This window comes from Dipodomys ordii, unplaced genomic scaffold (genome assembly GCF_000151885.1).
Source record: "Dipodomys ordii isolate 6190 unplaced genomic scaffold, Dord_2.0 Scaffold235, whole genome shotgun sequence".
Lineage (NCBI taxonomy): Eukaryota > Metazoa > Chordata > Mammalia > Rodentia > Heteromyidae > Dipodomys > Dipodomys ordii.
The window spans coordinates 1,106,589-1,114,594 of NW_012267451.1; the positions used below are offsets into that span (position 1 = coordinate 1,106,589).

Here is an 8,006-nt window from a genome sequence, read left to right on the forward strand (position 1 = left end):
ACTCACAACTTAGGGTGTGCATTTGGACACCATTTAGAAAAGCAAGAAAAACTGAACAGCTAGATCTGCAAGCAACTGTATCTTTGTTGAATCTGAGGGGGGATGGGGGAAAACCCCTGGGTCTTGAACTTAGGGTCTGGGAACTGTGGTGGGTTTTTATTTTGCTCATGGCTAGCACTCTACCACTTGAGCAATGGCTTATCTGCCAGCTTTTTTGTTGGTTCATTGGAGATAAGTGTCTCACAGACATTCCTGCCCAGTGCCTTTGAACCATGACTTTCAGATCTCAGACCCCTGAGATCTCATACCATTACAGGTATGAGCTGCTAAAACTTTGCTCAGGTTATTTTTTTAAGAAAGGTATGACCTTCAGTCTCTCATCATTTTTGGTACATTTTTATTGTAAAAATATGTACAGAGGGGTTAGAATTACATGAGCAAGGTAATGAGTACATTTCCTATGGAACATTGTTGCCTCCTCCTTTGATTTTTCCCCTACCATCTCTTCCCTCCCACCTCCACAACTACACTGTCACTCCTCATCTAAATTGTAAAGTTTGTTTTCAACATAGTGTCTTGTACATCTCATTGTTATAATGGGTCAACCGTATCCCTGTTTAAGCATTTTGTTTTTTTCCCTTCCCCTCCCCAAATTAGAGAAGTGTATGTACAAGATGCAGGGCACCAGAATCTGGGCTGGGAAGGTGGCTCAGTGGTAAAGTGCTTGCCTTGCATGCATGAGGCTCTGGGTTCAATTCCTCAGCACCACATGCAGAAACGACCAGAAGTGGTACTGCGGCTCAAGTGGTAGAGCCCTAGCCTTGAGCTGAAGAGCTGAGGGACAGCGCCCAGGCCCAGAGTTGAGGCCCCACGACTGACAAAAAAAAAAAAAAAGATGCAGGGCACCAGAATCAAACACAGTGAAAACAGGAGTTATACCGTGGGGGAGGAATATAAAAAGAAATTTTAAAAATCACATGGTACATTATTTTTATAGTAGAAAGACATGTTATATGTTTAGTGAAGGGAGAATTTGAAGTTTTTCAAATGGCTATAAAATTTCAGATCAAGAAGTTGAACAAATAGTAAAAATAATAATACTATATGGTTATAAAAATGTGATGGTGGACCAAAAGATGGATGATGTGTAGAAAGGCAAGGATAATGAGTTTAATATTATAGAAATCAGTCTATCTACATTTATGACTATCACCTATCAATCATCTATCTCATCTATCTACTTACATATCTTCAATCTCTTCTAACATCTATTTGGTTTTATAACTCTACTTATTGATGGTAATTTCCTTCCTACTTAGAAACCTGAGAGGAGTTTAAATATTTATTTGATATATGTGCATTAAACACTTGTAACCTCTGCTTCAATGTCTGTTAGGGCTAGAAAACAATACAAATTATTAGTACAAGCTGGGTACAGGCTCATGTCTATCATCCTAGCTACTCAGGAGGCTGAGATCTAAGGATTGTGGTTTAAAACCAGCCCAGGCAGGAAAGTCCAGAGACTCTTATCTCCAATAAACCACTAGAAAACCGAAAGTGGCACTCCAGCTCAAGCAGTGGAGCACTTGCCTTGAGCTGAAGTGTGCAGGGTCAGCACCCAGGCCCAGAGTTCAAGCCCCATGCTGACCCCCCCCCAAAAAAAAAGAATTAGTAGTACATTTAATTTGTTAAAATTGGTTTAGGTATGAGTTTGGCATTCCTGGATTTTGTAAAATTCTCTGATAAGTTTATTGGTTAGTGAACCTGAAAACCACTAGTATACTGTTGTTAACATGATGAAATACTGGAGCTAAAGAAATTTTAAAAACCATAGAGAAAAAATAGAGAGGCAGCAGGTGCAAGGGGGCCTAAGGCTCAGCAGCTCTTGCACCCCACATTTCTGTAAGCAAGCTTATTTATTAGATTTAGTATAGGGAAGTTTACCATAGGTACACGCAGAAAATGCAGCATCTATACTGTTATTACAATCAGAGACAAAACAGAGATTGTGAAAATAACTGTCTCCCTTATTATTTCGAAAGAGAAGATTATGAACTATGTTCTCACTTTGTGAATGTTTAGAATGCTGTTTAATTTTAAGCAAAATGAACCCTAAGATAAGGACACAAGTGGTTTTTTTCTTTGTTGCTATTGTTTTTCATTTATTTATAATGTACTGTGTGATTTCTTTTGTTTCTTTTGTATGTTCTTCTCCCATGTTATAACCCCTGTTTTCACTGTTTTTGATTCATCTTGTATATACAATTTTATAATTTGGGGAGGGGAAAGGAAATAACAAAATGCTGAAATAAGGACCCATTGTAACAATGAGATGTACAAGACACTGTTGAAAACAAACTTTACAACTTTGGTGGTGGGGAGGGAGAAGTAGGAAGGTGGGGAGAGAAAGGATGGTAGGGGAAAAACAAAGGAGAAGGTAACACTGCTGGATAGGAAATGTACTCATTACCTTGCTAATGTAACTGTAACTCCTCTGTACATTTTCTCATTAAAAACATATATTAAAAATAAAAAATAAAGACAAAAGAGCTAAAAAAGAGTGCTGTTTAATTAATCCTATCCACGTGTAATTATTTGTCATTTACTATCCATAGGGTTTACTTGTAGATTTATCAACTCACTCTAATTATTACAAATGAGGAAAAACATGCAGCCCATGTTTATTTGGGTCTGGCTTATTTTGCTTAGCATAGTTTTTCCATTATCTTATAAATGGGGCATTGTCATTTTTTTCTGATGAGAGCATACAATTACACTGTGTATATGTACCACATTTTCCTGATCCATTTTTACACTGAGGGACATCTGAGTTGATTCCATATCTTAACCATGGTAAACAATACTGCAATGAACATGGTTGTACTGGTGGCTTTAGTGTAGCCTGGTTTATCATCATTTGGATAGATGCCCAGGAGTGGGATTGCTGGTTCATTGAGGAAGATCTATGCTTACTCTTGTGAAGAACCTCCATATTGCTTTCCTGAATGGTTGAACCAGTTTACATTCCCACCAACAGTGTAGTAAGAGGATATTCTTAGAAGAGGATTGCAAGAGCTCAATAGCTATGTGCACACGATTATGTAAAATGATGCCTATCAAAATGAACTCCGAAAAATGTAAACAAAGGTCATTTACCGTACTGTTTGTGTTTTTTTCCTTTGGTTTATTTTTTAAAATGTTATTTATTAATGCTATTTTTTTAGATTCCTGTACCCTTTGCTTTGTGTATAAGTTTAGCTGATTTAGGGAGGGAAAGGGGAATCCCAGAAACAGTGGGACAACAGGTGAACCAATTCAGCAATGATACTTACTAGACACTATGTTGGAACTGAACTATACAACTTGGTGGGGAGGGAAGTCAGGAGAGGAAAATCTGGGAGAGAATGAGGGACAGGGTGAGTGACAGTGTTCAAAAAGAAATGTATTCATTACCTGAGTTAGGTAACTGTAACCTCTCTGTATATCACCTTTACAATGAAATTTAAAATAAAAAAAGACTGCAACCTAAGCAAAAATCCAAACATATATTCCACTATATCTACTTTCAAGGTTTAGCTCTCAGCTCTTCTAGCACTAAGGAAGGGGATGGCATTCCAGCCTCTAAACCCTTTCCAGAGCTGTCTGTTTTAACTTTTCCATGGTCAGTTCTCAGCATTCTGAGTACTGTTGAAGTAGCATTCCAACCTCTCAAAACTTTGCCAGGTTTCACAGCTTAGCTTCAAAATGCTCCACAGTATACAAAATTACAGACTGTGTGTGTGTGTGTGTGTGTGTGTGTGTGTGTGTGTGTGTGTGTGTATGTGTATGTGTATGCATGTGTGTGTGCATGCACATGCCAGGCTTGGGACTTGAATTCAGGGCCTGGGCACTATCCTTTAGTTTTTGCTCAAGGATGGCTCCACTCCTGACTTTTTGGAGGTTAATTGGAGATAAGAGTCTCATTGACTTTGCTGTCCAGGTTAACTTCAAACCTCAATTTTCAGATTTCAGCCTCCTGAAGTAGTAGCTAGGATTATAGGTATGAGCTACTGACACTTAGCTGATAGCTTCATTATTTTATCTTTTGCCTTTCACATTGTGTGTGTGTGTGTGTGTGTGTGTGTGTGTGTGTGTGTGTGTGTGTGTGCAGAGATTTGGAGCCAAGTAGAGAATGATTTGCTGGACTGTGGACATTCATCTTCTATTCTTCTTCCTCAATCACTAATACTGGGAAATCCTCTGAGACTGAGATTGCATGGTCTGATTTGTGTATAGTTGCTAATTAGCCTGTCTGTCCAGTCTGTTATTTGTATGGTCCCAGTCCACTGGAATCACCTATTTTTCTCCTTGGCTGGATATCAGTATCAAAAGCTTCTTAGTGAACCTGTCTGTATCTGTACTAGGTGGCAGGCATGGGGGGATGTTCAGATCTGAATGTGGGGACCCAGACCCTGCAAAGAAGCAGGACAACTCTATAAGTTCTGAGAAATGGGGAAGTTAGGAAGAAAAAAGTGAAAGAAAATTCTGAAAATTTCTTTATCATAATTCATGTGGGAGAATAGCAATGTAAACAATCTCATTTAGGAAGACTATAATGTATACATCATATATGCATGTCTATATACTTGTGTATATACATATATAAATATATATGTATACAGACATGCATATATGCATATTTCTTTTGTGTGGGCTGGGGCTTGAATTCTGGAACCTGGGTGTTGTCCCTTAGCTTTCTCATTCAGGCTGGTTCTCTACCACTTGAGCTGTACCTCCATTACTGGTTTTGTGCTGGTTCATTAGAAATAAGAGTGTCATGGACTTTCCTGCCAGGCTGGCTTCACAATTCAGTCCTAAGATCTCAGACTTCTAAATAGCTAGGGTTATAGGCATGAACCACTGGTGCCTAGCTCATGTTTAGAAATCTTATTTTTAAAATGTCTTTACTACCATTGCATAGGCCAAGTTGAGGAAGTATTTTGGAGGAACAACTTCAGAGGCAGTGGCTTCTTCAATTTGAGCCTCCAAAGGTGAACAACCTCAGATGTTCTCATCACAATGTTGACTTAATGGCAAACCCTTTGGCGTTTCCATAGCGTATTTTTATATTGTGTAAATTTCGTTGTTATTGGGCCTTGTCCATGATAAACACACTCTTTTGGTGAGTTATATTTCCAACCCCAATACTAGTGTGTGTGTGTGTGTGTGTGTGTGTGTGTGTGTGTCTGTCTGTCTGTCTGTCTGTCTGTCTAAGATGAACTTGCTATGTAGCCCAGGCTGGCCTTAGACTTGTATTCCTCCTGCATCTGCCTCCACAGTGCTTGGATGATAAACTATGGGTTCATGCCCAGTAAATGAATTTCTTTTTGTATGTAAGTATTAGAGGAGAATCATGAAGTAATCCCTGGCATAAGATTAACTCTTTGGAAAAATTTCTGGTCCTTGTGGCCATGTCACAATGCTCTTGTCTTTCCTCCTCCAAGCTAAGAACGATATAAACCTTCATGCTTTCCTTCAAGTACTGGGTCTATAATTAAACCCTATTTACATTTAAAAGAAGGTTGATTCTCCAAGTCTGCTTCTATTTTGCAGATAACTCATCTTTGCAAAGAAAATGGTTCCTTCTGTTTCCTAAGCAGCCCCTGCCCCCCCCACACACCAGTCATTATGAAGGTAGTATGGAGGAAGAGAAGTTGAAAACAGTAACCATATCACCTCGAAATTATTTTTCAGAGATATGTAAGTTCAAGGCACCAAGAAATATCTTTAAGGCAGCTGTTTTCCTTTTGGATGCTTCATGTTTCTCTAGTTAAAAATGTCTATATTCTTACCAGACACTAAAAGGGCATACATATATACATATATGCATATATATATATATATATATTGTGTGTTGTGTGTGTGTGTGTGTGTGTGTGTGTGTGTGTGTGTGCAAGTCCTGAGGTTCATACTCAGGGCCAAGGTGCTGTTCCTGAGCCTTTTTGTTCAAGGCTAGCACTCTACCACTTTAGCCTCAACTCCATTTCTGGCTTTTTTGGTGGTTTATTGGAGATAAAAGTTGTACAAACTTTCCTGTTCAGGCTGGCTTTCAACTGTGATCCTCAGTTCACGGCTTCCTGAGTGGCTAGGATTATGGGCATAAGCCAACAGCTACTATTAGGTAGCTACCTACCTAAGTAGGTAGGTAGAAAACAATGGAGTTATGTTTTGTATTGACCTTTCTGATTATGGAACAGGATATCCTATCAAAAAGAATCCAAGCAGATTGCTTGTCAAACTGAACAGAAATTGTATGTTTCTGTTATTCCAGAGAGAGAGAAAACTTATTCATTTTGGGGTGTATAATTTATCATCATAAAAGTGTTGGGGATGCTTGTGGCATGCTCTATATGAAGTCTGGGCAAAAATGACAGACAAAGACCATAGAAAGTGTGCTCATGCAAACTGAAAACAGAGCTCTTTCTTTTAATCCCTGCAAGATGTCATTTCAAACTCCAACGTCCTTCCTCTGTCTTTATTAGCCTCAAAAAGAGCCATCATATAAATAGTTAGTGTACACTGAATCAAAAAACTGGAAAGATTATGACCTGTGAACCTCTGCTTAAATTGTTGACCAGGAAACAAGCAAAAGGTATAATGCCTTAGCTACAGAGTCTGATAGTTTAATTTATTTGAAAGTAAGTTTTCTTGTGAGATAGGGGATAGCTAACTTCACTTTTCTGGCCTCGAAGTTGCAATCCTGTATTTGAGTTAGTATCTAGGAAGGGAACCAAAAACTCAAGAAGGATACAAAAAAAGAAAAACAAAACAAAAGATGGCTCATCCCTATAATCGCAGAAACTCAGGAAGCCAAGATGTGTGGATTAGGGTTTGAAGCCAGCTCAGGGAAGGAAACATCTCCAATTAACCATGAAAAATCCAGAAGTAGATGTGTGAATCAAGTGGTAAATACTAGCTTCTGGCACAAAAGCTTAGGGACAGCACACAGACCATGAGTTCAAACCCCAGGACCAGTATGCGCGCACGCACGCGCACACACACACACAAACACACACACACAAATGGGAGGTAAGGGGCACAGGACACTGTTTTAATTATAAACCATCAGTTTAAATTCAGTATTAGATGATACAGCTCTCATTCAACTATCCATCCTAAAGTTGAAAGGATATTGTATTCCATCCTTAAAGTGAATTGATTTATTTTATACTTAATTGCCTTCATATATCTAATGTGTAAGTAGAAGGAAGAAACAGGAAAATCAGTGATGAGTTTGATGGAGATTGGTTTCATCACAATTAAGAAAATATAGGAATCCTAAAGGTAAATTATTTGCATGCCACTGCTAGTACTCAAAGCACGGAGATCCAGGTGTATTTTCTTTTTTTATGTCAGTGTATTTTCTTCCTCTTTTTTTAATCTTGTTGCAAGTGTTCTAAGCCACATTGACACAAAAAAATATGACCTCTGCCTCAGAATTCCTCCTCTGGGGCCTCTCGGAGGACCCTGAACTATAGCACATCATCTTGGGGCCGTTCCTGTCCATGTACCATGTACCTGTCACTGTGCTTGGAAATCTGCACATCATCCTGGTTATCAACTCTTACCCCCACCTCCACACCCCCACGTAATTCTTCCTCTCCGATCCGTCCTTGGCTGACATCAACTTTATCTCCACCACTGTCCCCAAAATGCTGGTGAACCTCCAAAGTCACAACAGAGCCATCTCCTATGTGGGCTGCCTCTCACAGATGTCTTTCTTCATCATTTTTGCATGTATGCATAATATGATTCTGACTGTGATGGCCTATGACCGCTTTGTGGCCATCTGTCACCCTCTGCATTATTCAGTCATCATGAACCCTCTGTCTCTGTGTTCTCTGTGTCTTCTTTTGTTTTTTTTTTTTTTGGTCCGGTCGTGGGGCCTGAACTCTGGGCCAGAGCACTGTCCCTCAGCTCTTCAGCTCAAGGCTAGTGCTCTACCACTTGAGCCACAGCACCACTTC

General features: G+C 39.3%; 1 pseudogene; it reads left to right on the forward strand.

Moving 5' to 3' along the window:
* Nucleotides 1-5,678: 5,678 nt before the first annotated feature.
* LOC106000719 overlaps nucleotides 5,679-8,006 on the forward strand; it is a 37,435-nt pseudogene continuing 35,107 nt past the window's right edge.